We start from the raw sequence: 12,557 nt of genomic DNA on the forward strand, positions 1-12,557 counted from the left end.
GATGTTATAATTTTGTTTTTTAAATATTCTATCAGTACTGTCTGAAATACTTGATTCTGATTGGTCATTCAGTAGTCAAATATTTTGGTATAATGACAGCAAAATTGTCCTAATATTCAGAAGATGCTGGTGTAGCATTATCTCTACATTAGGTCTGTTTACATGCTCTAATTGTCATCAATCCGAATGAATCCAATCTGATTTAAGAATCTGAAAGTTCTGTTTATATGAACCCTAAATTTGGCAATCCGATTCACAAATCCTTTTATAAATAAAATCCTTGTATAAATGTAGCTATTGCGCAGTGGTGCTCATGTGGGTGATGCTGATTCGAGTCTGCCTGGCATCATTTCCCAATCCGGTTCCCTTCTTTTAAGCATCCATTTCCCACTATCCCTATTAATAAAAGCGTCAAAAATGCCCGAAATCGCACGTAGAGACCCCTACCACCGCACACGAATCAGCAAACTTTATCGCTTCTATTTCTAAGACTCCATACCCACCTCTCTTCCTGTTTTTTTCTCCGTCTCAGCCTCTCTTTCTGTAATGACCTCCCTGAGGTCCAGTATCTCAGCTCTCTCTCTATTTCCAAGAGGTGAGGGAGGTTCTACGAACGCACACCCAGAGTAATGAGCTCTCCCTGGACACCCAGAATACAAAAAGCCCTTGATATGCTGTGAGAATCTCCCCGGACCACCCTGGATCCAGATCGGCCCGGCTCCGGCACTCTACAGCTCTGAGCTTGGTGCCTGCCATGGGTTCTCTCTAAATACCCCAGGCCAAGGGAAGGGGACCCCTGGGTAGCTTGCTATTCCAGGGTTGTGTGTGTGCGTGTGTTTATGTCTAGGAGTGTGAATGAGATAGGTGTGAGAGAGTGTGTGGTTGGTGTGAAAGGTGTGTTTATGAGGGGTCAAATCTCGGTGTGTGAGAGAGTGGGGCAGTTTGATTCAATAGAATCTCTTTAACCTTCTTCGAGGGCCCCCAACCTCCCCAAGAGCCCCTCTAACTGCCCTTAACCGCCCGATTCCTCAGGGAGTTTGGAGGGACGCCCGCCGGCCGACCTCAAAAACACACACCCCCTCATCGCACCTCATACACACACATTTTTACACTCTAAATGGAACATAAACCCTACAGAGTAAAGCATGTAAGCTGTGATGCTGATTTTTCTTCACATAACACACACAGTTTATGGCTACTGTTCAGTAAGAGTCATAAGTGTGTGTTTGGATCCACAGCTAGCACGTCAAATCTGTGGCAGTAAAGCAAAGCCACTCCTTTTTATATTTGCCCTTCAAAAAAAGACATAAATAATGGCCTGTGTGTGTGTGTGCTCCCTTGAGGTGCGCATCCTGTGCTGAACACACACAGAGAGAGAAGGAGAGATGGAGAGAAGATGAGCACAGAGCAAAATGAAGGAAGAGCAGGGAAAAAAAACAGAGGTGGGGAGAGGAATGAGAGGGCTCACACACACACACTCCCTCTGCGTGCAACTGCGGTGTAAATGTCATCATGTACACAGTTTATCCTCTGTGTGAGCGAGAGGTGCAGATGAAGGGAGAGAGCAAGAGAGAGGAACGAGCGAGCCCACTGCAGAGAGGTAGATGGGAGCACACAGCCTCTTTTTCTGTTTGTTCATTAGTATTCCAGCACTCACTCCTTCAGATCCGTCCTCACGCCGCTTTTAGCATCAGCACGGGAAAACACACACACACACACAAACACATACACCAGCACTAGAAAGAGATTAGCTATGTTCTGTGTTTTGCCAATCTACCAAACCATCTCAAACTCTTGTCGCTTCAAACGCAAAGAAAATACTTCACATTCGCGAGACAATAAATCCTACACGCTGTTTACGGAAACAAGTTCACCCAGACTAATTACGACATAATGTGATCAAGTCTAGACATTTTGACGGATGCTGATTCGTAGAATCACTTTAGTGAGAAGATATTAGAGTTGGGGTCTTAATTTTTTACTATTGGTTTTGAGTGGCCTTGGTCTGGGTCTCAGCTTATGGTCAGACAAGACAGTAGTCTGTCTCCAATGTACTTAAAGGCTTAACTATTAATTTGAATTTATAAGAATTCTATGGCAATTTGGACAAATGCTGTACACTCTGATGTCCAATGGTGCACAATATTTTTAGATTGTGAAAACTATTAGTTTTGTCATATAAACTAGTAAAGTGACAGCCTAATTTAAGTTAAAACCTCTTACTTGCATTTTTTACATTTAGACATGTCTGAATTTTTTATATCATGGTTGGAAAAATTGCAAACCTCATAAAATGAATGGAAAATAAACAAGTAAACACAATAAGAACACAATATTAACTCAAATAAAATATTTAGTTTGACCTAAATTTGACAATTTCTTTTCTAACCACAACCATTTACTGAAAAGGAAAAAATATATTCATGGAAAGTCCCAGATATTACCCAAGCTGTAAAAAGTTCTGAATTTTTTCTATTCCAGTTGATTGGTTGACTGGATGGTCTTTGTCAGAATCTAGGCCTCAAGGTTTCTATTCTTGACCTGGGTTTTAGTGGGTCTACAACTGAACTGGAGGCAAATTCTGGAAGGCATTTAACGTTAAATATTGTCTGATGATTTCCATTGTGTATTGTTTTTAAATTAACATAAAGTTGTGGCATCTAAAGAAAGCATTTCAACTTTTTCAAGTAAATGGCTTGAAAGCGTTTAAAAATGACATTATGGAATGTCAAGCTGTTTCAAGGGAGACAGTGAGACAGTGGTTTCAGCGAATGTTCATTTACCCACTGAGAATCGAATACTTTTCACTTAACTGTTGCTTGCTTAATGGTAGAAGTGGCTGCATGGAGAAAGCCTGAAGGTGACTGCTGGTTACTTCCAAGCCGTTCAGTAAGTTTTTAAGAGCAGTGCCGAGATAAAACCCTTGTCCTTTTATACTGAGCTGCTCTGAAAAGCCCCAAGGCTTTGTGTCCGTTTTAATTCTCAGATTCGCTTCGTGTGTCGGTTTTTCAACAGTAGGTGTTATGGAACATCAGGATACCCAAAAGTTTGGATAGGTTGGTCTTAAGCTATCTGCAATCCAAAAACATGGTAACCACGTTGACACGCCTACATGGTGCCACAGTGTTTAGCTGAACCACAATCAACAAATAGTTTGTTTCCATTATTTCAAAAGGACACCTGTCTTAGGGTTGGGATCGCCAACTTAAAACATTTGTGTTGTTGAAGCAAAATATGCGGATTCTTGCGGAGCATTGGCGAGATGAGCACTGCCTGCTGTGGCTGTGTCAGTTTAGCCAGTGCACTATTTGTCAGTTTGTTGTAGGTGTAGTGTATTGTAGCGATTCTGATGTGGATAGGGTGGTATTATTGGATGGATCTCCACGGTAACAGGGCGGGTGAAACTCAATCGGAGTCTCTGAATGTCGCTCACTTAGATGGCCACCCGCTGATCCTGACCTTCTGGATGTTTTTCCCTTCTCCTTTTCTCTCTCTCTCCCTCCCGCTCTCTCAGACCTGTCTTCTAACTCCTCTATTTAATGTATTCATCTATCTATGTTTCTAGTTGTAATGGATACTAGAGTGCATACATGTTCTGATACTGTTATTTTTGGCTTATGTTGTCATTGTGCTGCCATTTTAAAGCACGACATCAGCAAATTAATAGCATCTATCCACTTTTTAACCTGCATGAAAAGATGTGTATCATGTGTGTAGGTGTATGGAGCCATAGATGAAGACACACTGTGGGGGGCTTGGCTAAGACAAGATAACAGGAGATTATGTTTATGATATGTTCTCTGAACATTACCTGCCTCATCTAACTAACTCGTTCTTTCTCTCTAAGGAAGATTCAGTATTTATTGCTGTACCCTCCAGTACAGTCAGAATCAGCATGGCCACATGCCCTGGCCAGGGCATTAATATGTAAGACAAGAAGGAACAGTAAAATTGCAAGCGGCAAACAGAGGGAGAGAAAAAACAAAAGGGACCAATGACAGACACTTGAGGCACCCCATTTCTCCTTCGCTGTGTGTGCTCATATGTGTGTGTGTCCAGCATTTTGTACTGAGGTAATAACTCTCACCAGGGATCTTGAGGGCCCAGCAGAGTTCAGGCAGGGGTCCATTACACCTTTCACACACACATGCACAAAAATCCAGCAAGCCTGCATTATTTGTATCAAACAACCGGTATGTTTTGCCTCTGACGCAAAAGTACAGACACAATCCAACTGCACAGCACCAGCAATGAAAACAGACCCCTCTACCATGATTCCTGCTCAAGATCCAGCAGGAAGTATGAGCTATGAGCCGTCCCCAGGGACGCGGGAAAGAGAAAGAGAGAGGCCAGGAGCATGACACTGCCTGGCCAAGATCTATGCTCAAACACACTCTCTTGCCTCTTTTTTTTCCCTTTCACCACCCTCTTTTGTCTTCCTTTGCTTTCATTTTTCATTCTTTCTCTACTCGAAATAAAGAGTAGTAGGTTACACTGAACATACTCATATCCACTTTGTGCAGAGAAATGCCATTTCCTCTGCTTTATTATTCTCTTTCCCCCTCTGTGGGAGGCTGGGAGGAAAGTTTGCTTTGAAGAGAGAGGGTTTAACATGTGCGCTAATAAATAGCTGGTTTGCCCCTGGGCAAGATTGGAAGAGCTCAGTTCTCTCTCTTTTCTATGTAGTCTCCAGCATTTTCAGTGACTACAACTTATAACCTTCATTTCAGAACGAAAAGGATAGAGGAGTGTTTTTCCTCGATATGTCCTGACAGACCTGATTTTACTCTTCAGTTGAAGAGACACTGGATGATATTCTCTCCATCCATAAACTTTTGTAATTCCCTCTGGGTGCTCAAGCAGTGTTTTTTTTGTTCCGTCCTCTCTTTTTTCATAAGAAAGAAAAGTTCTTCCTTATAACTGATACTCTTGCAAGGCTTCAGTATATTTGTATATTTGTTTTAATGCATTTGGCAGACACTTCTATCCTGAGCAACTTCATTTACATTTTATAATTTCATGAATTTTATCAGTTCATGAATCAAACCGATGACATTGGTGTTGTCGTGCTCTCTGAGCTACAGGAACACTTTATCCTTACTTCGCAATGCTTGTTCTAACATAAAAAATAAAAATTATAACTGAATTGATTACCTGGTGTAAATTACACATTACAAATCAAATTAAGTCACAATTAACTGCCTATATCAATATTTGCTGAGAAAAGTTAAAATAAATCAAACATGTTACATTATTGTGGTAGAAGAGTGAACCACTGAATAATAAACGTTACAGAAAGTGGATTTATGAGCCTATCACTGACCTACAGTCCACAGCAATCCATTCTGTAATTGAGTCACCAATCTGTCCAAGTTTATTTTTTTTTATTTTTTTAAGATGCTGTTTTTTGTTGTTTGTTTTTTTGCGTCCAGTACTTAGTTTTATTTATATTCTATTATTGTGCTTATTAATATTTTGAAATGGCTTTTAATTTTTTTTATTTGCAGTTTTCATTCTAATTACAGTTTTAGCAATTTTGTTATGTGCTTTGTTGATTTTAATTAATTTTCATAATTGTAGTACTTAAATTTGTCTTATTTCAGTTAATTGCCAGGGCAATATTTCTCAATTTTTGATCTTCATCTAATATTTATACTTTATTTCAATTACCCAAAATGATTTTTAATAGTCTTAGTTAACAATAACAACACTGTTTAAGATGCATCTCTGCTCCATATTTTCCATCCAGCTGATTTTGAATGTAAGGGAGACTGGTGCTGTATCCATTGCTGCCTGCACTCAGTAAATGTGGTTTGATGAAGCACATTGCCTGTAAGTCAAAGGCCATAATTAAATGTGTCAATTCCTTAACCACCTTATTTTTTTTTGTAATTAATTGTAGTAAATGAAGGTGTTGACAGCCCTAAAAACAACAAGCCTTTTTCCATTTTTTCTAACTTTTCTAGGGCAGTGCCTAAGCATTAAAAGGACATGCATGGTGTTGCCTTCATACAGGAATGTAAGCGTGATTCATGCTGAAATCCTGGCCTGTGTCGCCTTCACTAAACGAGCAGAGCCGCTGAGCACGGATGACCCTTCACGCCTTCCTACAATTCCCAGAAATCAATGCTCGGATGGAGCTTCCATTACCATTATTGATGGCTGAGACGGTGGCAGTGACTGCTGCCAATGTGAGAGGCCGCAATGATGTGTAGCTGAGAGCCCGTCCTTGTCTCGCTGTCTTTGTCTGCCAATTTTCTGTCTATCTCTCTCTGTTTTTCCCTATGCCATTCTCTCCTTCTTGCCATCCATATATTTCTTTCCATATATATTGTTTCCTCTGGAGTGTGAATGGAACACTTCTCTAATAAAAGTAATCTGTAAGCCACCACACACACACACACACATCTGAGGAAGCACTTGGTCTACACACAGCTGCATGTTCACCTGAGGCAGCTGCAGTCCGTTTCTCAGTCTTTAAGCACTCCAGAACTCAAACTCTACATTGTCACTTGTTAGTGGTAGAGACAGAGAGAATGAGAGGGAGGAGGAGACAGCGAGAAAGTGGAAAGAAATGTCCTTGTATTTCTGTCACTCTCTGAAACCACCAGGGAGCTGGGGAATGAAACGATGCAGCCGAGCAGAGAGCCCTGAGAGGCTGCCGCCCGCCTAGCATCACCGCTAACACCGCGACCAGCATCCGTGCTACCAATTAGCCTGAGCCCACACAGGGAGAGAGAGAAACCGGCTGATTTGTTTGTTCCAAAGCACAAACTGTCTTCACCGCAGCGGTTCGTTCAAGAGACTCGGCTGTGAAAATGAACTGCCAAATTAAAGATCTTTACAAATACAAAAAAAACAAAACACAAAGCACGCTTAAGAAATGTCAACCTAACAATTGCCTTTGGAGAGCTTTGTTTCAGCTAATTGGGAGGGAGAAGGGTGAAAAGAGAAGCTCACATCCTAAGAACGAAATTAAATTAGGTTTAAATCAGCTGAATCTGTGTTCAACCTTTTCGGTAACAGCGTCCAATTACCCAAAACAAACACAAAGGTGCATAACCGTGACAAATGACTTCAAAACTGGAAAACTGGTCTTACAACAAATGCAAAGTCACAGAATGAAGGTTTAAAAAAAAAAGAAAAAGTGATGACAACTGGCTATTAAGCATTATAGTATGAATACTCACTGAGTGGGAGTGTCCTCAGCTGTGTGACATCACTGCTTGTCCACCTGTAGCAGACCAGAGAGAGAAAAAAGAGAGAGAGAAGTGTTTTAATGGCACATTTGGTCACTAAACAGAAACAAAACTGAGATAAACTGCCCTAAATAAGACTTAATAAGCAGCTTGGCCCCAAGGGGAAAAGTCTACAGCAACAGGTTTCAGTTTTGTGGCTAGAGAAATACAGAGTGTTAACACCCAACCTGTGGCTGCCAATGGTTTTAAGTAAGAAAAACGCATGCAAACGTACACAAACACACTGACAACCACTTTTCACAAGCCCACACACGCAAAGCAAAAACACATGAATGTGTGAATGCTCATACACGCTCCTGTTTCCGTCTTTTTCCTGCTAAACCTGTTGGAATTACAGCAAGGCTTTAAAACCCAGGGTGTGTGGGACAATTTTCCAAGCACACACACTGTGCAGAAAACCAGCCTGCTCCAGTTTTCTCACAGCATTTGTGTGCATTTCTCTCTGTTTGTGTGTGCGCGCTTAAGAATTATCAGGAACATCACAGCACCGAGACACAAAGGTGAAACAGGCACACAAATCAGATTCGGTTTCCAATCTCCTCAATCTGCACAGATAACAAGTTGCAAATACACACGCTGCTCAGAAACAAACGCCGCATGCACAAGGAGAAAAAAAAAAAAAAAAAAGCTAAAACAAATTACTACCACAAACGAACAGCAGACACACTCGGCAGAGTAATCTGTGCCCAGATGGAAATGTTTTAAAGAACTAAAAAGAGGAACTAACTGCCCGGCCAGAGTTAGAAGTCTGGAAGAGTTTACCACTGTTTGCTACACACTGAACCAGGCTGTGACTGACAGCATCCACGCGTCAATCAAAATCCGACTCATCCGTCCACAGTGGAGGCGCTCCGTCACCGCAGTGACCAAGGACACGTGCGCCGTTAGAGCCGATGTTACGGGGGGTGGGGGGTGGGGGGGGGGGGGGGAGTTCAGTCGTAATGACAGCTCAGAGAGACGAAGACTGAGATAATGGCGAGCACACTGGTGGGGTTGATCATTTTCTAGATGATGCGTACAAACTGATCATTATAACAAAAACACGGCGCTACAGCAAACAAAGGCCGGAATGTGTGTGTAGTGGCGTGCTCTACGAGTGCTGAGCTCTCCCCAAACATCTTCATCCATCCTGAGGACCAGCTAATCAAAAACGTCTTGACGCTACTTTTTTTTTTTATTGACTTGCCTAGGGGGAGGAATTTAGATGAAATGATAACGCACCCCCTTCGGATAGACTAGAAACTGTGCGCAGCTGTGAGGATGGTGTGCGAGAAGAAAAGACGGGAGGGAGGTTTTTTTTTTTTTTTTTTTTCTTCTCCAGGTTGATACTTCCTGACGGAGGAGCCGGTCCTTTAGGGAGCACCTTGCCACGACTGCAGACGTTTAGCTCCAACCCTTCAGAGAAACACAGGCAAGTCCCGACAATCTATCTCCCGTGGAATCGTCTCACCCGTCCAGTTTCAGGAAACTGATCCCTAAATAGAAGTGATTCATCTTTTTTCATACAATATGAGCACACACAGCACAAAGAGACTTCTCTTTCCTTTTCTCTCGCTTTCTCATCTCTTTCTTGCTCTCTCTCTCTCTTTGCTCTGTATGATTCAGTGTGGCTGCAGGGCAGAGTCTTTTATTGCTGTATTATGCCCAGCTGAAAGCTGACAAAATGGAATCTGTGTGTGAGTTCTGTGACTGGGAAAAAAAAACAGCCTTGGACCAGATCTCTTTCTCTCTTGTTGATAATCTTATTCTTTCATCATTAGGAATGTGGATTCTCCAGGAGACAGTATCGAGTGAAGAATGGAAGAGAAAAAAAGATGAATACAGACGAAAAAAGACATGGCCATCCAGAGGGCGAAAAAAAATCCTAATACCTGGAAACACTTCCTCAAAAATGGCCACCAGACAATTAGCTCCATCTGAGAGAGAGGAGGGGGTGGGCTATAACTTAAACTGCCCACACTGGAGGTCATCACTCACACGCTAATGGAAGAACCGTGCTACACACACACACACACACACATATAGAGTCGCTCTCTCTCTCTCTCACACACACAAGGACACCGCAATCGTCTTTGAACGGATTGCTAAACACTACAGTAATTTCGCTTTACATTTGTGGTAAAAGTTCATCTGTACAGAACACAGCAACTCGTGACAATAAGGCCAAATTAATATTCAACCCATTTCCTATCCTCGCTTTCCTTCACCTTTGAAGTCTGGTGGAAATGAAGACCAGATGGAAGCAAAAGGAAGAACAAGAGTGAGCAAAAGAGAGAAAAAACACTCATGTGTCTCCACATGGAATGGAGCGCTTTTTAAACAAAGGTACAACATGTGGGAAAGTTTCTGAAGCTCCGCATCGCCAGACACGGCAGGAACAGAAAACATGTTTTAGGCACTCCAAGATACGAAAACAAACTAATGGGAAAATGATCAGAGGCTTTACTTTAGGTTAGCCTATAAGTGAAATGCTGTAAAATGCGTGCAAAATGCAAAGCCTTACAAGAGCTTTTGAGAGCATTCACTTAAAAGGTTTATTCACTAGTCAGTCAAAGGAATCTCATGATGGTGCATGTCGCGTTTCGAAATGTTTCTTCACACACATTTAATGGCCTTTATGACGATATGACAAAGTCATAACTGCAGTATGTTAAAGTAACTATAGTTACATAACACAATTTGTCTCTTAAGTTTACATAAGTTTACATACATTTTCTCTTAAGTTTACTTAAATATTAAAGGCGTTAAAAAAAAAAAATAGCCTATAAAAAGAGGAGATAGATACAATCATAAAAATATTTTAATACTGAATTTACAGAAATTATTACTGTTCTTTTCATCTGGTCATCTTTTGTGATAGTTGTATCCCAAATATAGTCAGGCCCTCAATTAGCCTTTCGCCGAGCCCCGCCCCCCCTTAGTTACTGTTGCTACGTCCGACAAACAAATGGTCAAACACGACCAGCGCGACAGATTGCCATGACGGGAAGAGGTATACCCGTGCGTGTCAGTGACCTTTTTTTGAGCAATACCTCCGCGAAATCCTCCAGATCGAGGCAAAAGGGGTTACAGTATGCAGTGGAGGGATATATTCAAAATATAAAAATACGCAATGAAGGAGACACGACTACTATCGAGGCTAACGTTAATGCTTACCGGTCTCAAGCGAAATCTGAGTTCTCTTTCATATGTTATGGTCTATTATTGTCTATTGCGAGTAGCTATTTTGTTAAAATACAAGGGTATGTTAGCTAGCTAAACCTACATGTGCGTCAAAGCCATTCAAAGCTAACTAACATTTCTCTTTTGTTTTGAGAATAGCCGTTTTGAGAATCAGAATCAGAATGTTTTATTTCCATAGTTGATGAACAGAATTCACAAATAGGAAATTGCTTTGGCTTAAAAGGTGCATAACAGATAATATAATAAAATGAAATAGATAAAACAAAATATAAGGCATTCAGATATCCATTTTATTTTATTATATTATATTATCTGTTATGCACCTTTAACTAAGCCAAAGCTATTTCCTAGTTGTGAATTATGTTCAACTCACGTTCACGTTGTGTTTTCGGCTTTGGGAATGTAAAGAACACAACTCCTCCAGACAATCTCTCGGGGTATCTAGTGTCCGATTTACAAACGCCGTGGGCGCACTGCTTCACCATCTTGCTTGGAGTCAATGTTTGTCGGACCTGCTCACATAGTAACGGTTGCTATGATGTGTGATTGGACAATGGTCGTTTTGGGGGAGGGGCCAGCGAGAGGTCAGTTGTCCACATGAGTGGAAAAGCAGGATCACAGCAAAGCCAATTTGAGAGAGAACTCGAATATGTAAAGCATGAAGAGAAACCAAATAAAATATGGAACTTAACTTATAGAACCTAGAAGACTAAAGCCGGGCTCAGACTACAGGAGGTTTTAAATCTTAACTGACTGTGACCCTGGATGCTCTCAATGCAAGTGCTGTATGCTCTAATATGCAGTCATTTACGCCGTCATCACGTTGATAGTGCGCGGGCGCAGGTGAGATTTGAACAGCAAAAGTTGCTATCAGTGTTTAAACTAAACTCATTTAAGCCATGACAATTTAAACATTCAAGAGCAAGAAGATGCATATTAGAACTCGCGCATGTGCAGTGAGAAAATTTGTGTGCGCGCTCATCCGAAGCACGCACACGGAAAGCCACATCTCAGACAGCGTGCAAATACTGAGTTCTCTTTCAAGTCTTGCACTTGAACAGGCAAATTCACACGAAAATTATGTCAACATGCACGTCTCGGCAAGTATCCTAGCAAACATAGTAAGTTATGTCTTAAGTGATTGTAAACAGTCGAGAAAGACAACGCATGTGTACAGTATCAGTGTACTGGATCTGTGCATTAAGTCCTGCTGTCTGTGTTTTTTAATCAAACAACAGAAGACAAGGAAATCACTCACTGCTCTTGACTGAATAGCTTTTGTAAATTTAATAATGATTAATCTGTATTTATACAGTGAAGATTTTTGCAATATTGTTTTACAATTGATTTTTTGTGTATCTTTGCTCTATTGTATTTATTTGTGCTGTTGCTTGTAGTTTGATTATTTGTTCTTATTTTCTTTTTATTTGACAGTAGACTTTTTTCCCCTAAACATAGCACATACAGAACCCTACTGAAACCCTTAAACTGTTACCCTTAAACCGTAATAAAAAACGAACCGTGAGTAATATGAACCATTACACCCTTATTACATTCAGTCATTGATGCTTGTGGAGGCAACATATGGCACTATGAACTAAGGCAAACATTTGTGTAAATTCAGTTATTATTTTGAAAAAGTGCATTTTTATTATCTGTCTTATTTTTTTTAGAGATAAATATCTTGAAAATAATAAGTACAGTACAGAACACTAAACAGCATAATACTAAATCTAACCGGTTACATTTTGATAAACGACAAAGAGACAGTGAGACTCTGTAATCTTAACAGTGTCTAAATATCATTGTAATAAACTCTTTAAGGCCACTTTGTATCAAGCATAGTATATACTAATACTGGCATAATACCACCAATTAAAAAAAAACAAAGATAACAGCCATACATGTGACCATATTATTTGAACAACATGTACCCTAATTGAGGGTCCTGAACAATAACACTGGCAGTCAAAAGTAGCCGATCACAGATTAAACGCTGTCCGAGAATTAAGTTAGGCGCCAAAGAACGCAAAGCAGCAGAATACCATGTAATCAAACAGGCCTTGAGATTTCTCTGCGTGAAGGTCAATCCCGCTGCCTATGCAGCTGTCACGC

The 12,557-nt window shown here is 40.8% G+C and overlaps 1 protein-coding gene across 19 annotated transcripts in view; it reads right to left on the reverse strand.

The window, feature by feature from the left end:
- baz2ba (bromodomain adjacent to zinc finger domain, 2Ba) overlaps positions 1-12,557 on the reverse strand; it is a gene marked incomplete at its 3' end in the record, with an annotated part of 93,650 nt that overhangs the window by 71,714 nt on the left and 9,379 nt on the right. For all 19 annotated transcript variants that reach the window (XM_084129306.1, XM_084129316.1, XM_084129310.1 and 16 more), the window contains exon 2: positions 7,191-7,234. The remainder of the gene's footprint in view (positions 1-7,190; positions 7,235-12,557) is intronic.

This window comes from Abramis brama (genome assembly GCF_963993115.1).
Source record: "Abramis brama genome assembly, chromosome: 11".
Classification (NCBI taxonomy): Eukaryota; Metazoa; Chordata; class Actinopteri; order Cypriniformes; family Leuciscidae; genus Abramis; species Abramis brama.